The sequence below is a fragment of the Pteropus vampyrus genome, unplaced genomic scaffold, assembly GCF_000151845.1.
Source record: "Pteropus vampyrus isolate Shadow unplaced genomic scaffold, Pvam_2.0 Scaffold128, whole genome shotgun sequence".
Lineage (NCBI taxonomy): Eukaryota > Metazoa > Chordata > Mammalia > Chiroptera > Pteropodidae > Pteropus > Pteropus vampyrus.
The window spans coordinates 3,025,640-3,028,296 of record NW_011888909.1 but is presented as its reverse complement, the minus strand read 5'-3'; the positions used below and the strand labels follow the sequence as shown (position 1 = coordinate 3,028,296).

Sequence of the window (2,657 nt, the reverse complement as noted above, 5' to 3'; positions counted from 1 at the left end):
TAAAAGCTGTCACTTAAGGCACTCTGAGAAACTGACTACAGTTTCCAAGGAGGGTCATCTCTTCACTTATTAGTTTTCATTCTCTCTCAAAATTCTATATTTGATTTTCTCTTAGCAGTTGAAATTTAGCAGCTCTTTGTTTATTGATTTTTTTTTTTTTAAGTTAAAGCCTACTCTGCAGAGCTGTTATAAATATCATCCTGGAGATGAAGGGAACCTAACTGGGACCTCCATTACCTCACTTACGCTAGGAATGGGGCTGATTTGGTTGTCCAGGAGGGAAGTTCCCAGTTCTCCTTACTTCTTAAAAGTATCCTGTACAGTGGGAAGGGATGGCCTTCCCTCTCGAGAAGGGTATTCTCCAGGCAAAGCAGCAAGAAGACTATTTTCCTTAACTCCAGATCCATGTGCGAGAGGACTGGAGTGACCAAGATGGCAACAGTGAAAGAGGAACTGTCAGGAGCTCTGAAATACCATCTCTTCTCACAGCAGAAGAATACGCCAAAGGGTTTAGAGAAGGGGAAAAGGACAGTGCAGGATCTCAGCAACAAGACCTTCACAGCCACACTACAGGAGAGGCCGATGGTGTTTTCCACTTCTTTCCCGGATACATGGAAACTTAGCTGATTATTGTCATATTACAACTATGTGATGTTAAACATCTGTTTGCTAGGAAATGTTTAGATAATTGAAAACAGCATTTGTTTAAATTCCAGACCCTGGAACGAAGTTTTGCCAGGGATCTCTCCCCACCACCCACTGACCCTGAAACCTGGGCCTTTGGCCACAAAACCCTGCTGAGGCCCCAGCAAAGCATAGTCTGCCTGGGGACTGGGTTTTCCTAAGGTTGCAAAAGATGATACATTTGGCCTCATTGGCTCAGAATATCCAAAAGTAAAAATGTTCACTTTTATGCAAATGAAATGCTCATTTTTATCCAGGTGTTTTGGCTACCAAACAAAATTTAAAACAAAAATAAGGAATTTCTTTCTTTCCCCAATCCTACATGCCTACACTGATCTTGAATTCTTTCTTATTAAGCCAGACTTAATGGTTTTTGAGCAATAAAAACTCCATTTTAAGCCAGTTACATTATTAGAAAGTCATTATCAGTTAGCTTCAGGCAATGCAGAATCAGGATTTTGCATATATATAATACTAGATAACTCGAGCATTTTCTATGAGTTGGGACACAATTTTAAGTGCTTTAAATGCAATAATTCAATTAGTCCTTACAGGAACACTATATAGTAAGTACCACCATTCACTCTGTTTCATAGATAAGAAAATGAAAACACAAGGAAGCTAAGCAGCTTGCAACAAATCTAGGAATCTGGAAGGATGAAGCCACCAGTTCCTAAGATCAAGATCATTAGAGATGAAAGCTTAGGCAGGGAAATCATGACTTCTATTTTTGACATGTTAAAGTTGAGGTGTCAACAGCACTTAAGTGGAAATATCAAGAAAGTGTTTGGATCCAGGTGCCTGGAGCTCATGAGTAAGGTAGAAGAAACTAGAGACTTAAATTGGGAGACATTAGGATATGAACAGAATTTAAACCATGGTGCCTGAAGGGATCATTTAGAGCAAGAGTATAGAGAAGAGATCTGAGGATAGAGTCTGGGTACATCCATATTAGGTCAGAAAGAAGAGTCAGCAAAGGAGACAAGGAGTGGCCAGTGGGGTGACCAGAAGAGATAAATATCAAGAACTTGTTGTGTCCAAGCTCCAAGTAAGGAAATGTTTTAAGGAAGAAGGAGTAGTTGACTTTTCAAAGATGGAGAATGATGAGGGCTAAGCATTTGGTAACAGGGAGTTATTGTTGACCTTGACCAGAGCAGTTTCTGTTGAGTGGAAGGCTCAAAGCCCACCTAGAATGGCTGGGAAACTTAGATGTGGAGAAAAGAAACCAGTTCACTGCCGCTCTCACTTCCCAATTCTTTGACTCTTTAATTCCGGTGACTTCCACTACCACTCCATGTCAGCCACCCACAAATGGATCACCTCTCTTTTTCACTCTAACATCTGCACTTCTGAAGTCTTAAACTCCAGTGCTCCACACTTTAACCTCGATTCCTTTCAGCTTTCCCTTCTTTATCCTACTACACCCTTTCTTTTGCTAATATGGAGACTTCCAGCCTCTTGACTCCTACATTTTTCTCTCTAGTACTCTCACTTTCTTCAATTCCATCCTTTTCCAGACTGAAATCTCTTGCCCTTCAGTCCACTGCACCTGACAAAACTACCCCGGATGAAGTCCACATTTTAGTTCTGTTGACTGAGCCCAGCTAAGGAAACTTAGTACCTTCACCCTCGGGTAGATGCCACCGCAAATTCATGACTCCCCATCCTCACTGGTCTTCCCCACCCCTCCCACTACTGCCTGGCCATCCTCCTATTTGTTAGCAGTCAGATCTCATCACAACTCTCCACAGTAATTTCCCTTATTTCGAAGCTTTAACAATCTCATTCCTAACTCACTTCTTCATCCTTCACCAGCAGAAATATTTTTGTCAAGTTAGAAAATCTTTTTAAAAAACAGATTCTAGAACTTTTGGCCCAATTCAATGCTCTGGGGGTATACAAGCAATTTGAAAGATAAATGATTAATTCTGGGTACCGGAAATGGCCTGATTCATATTCCGTCCCTGAGCCAG

The 2,657-nt window shown here is 41.1% G+C and overlaps 1 pseudogene; it reads left to right on the top strand.

The window, feature by feature from the left end:
- Positions 1-2,657, top strand: part of LOC105296745 — a 99,266-nt pseudogene that overhangs the window by 13,782 nt on the left and 82,827 nt on the right.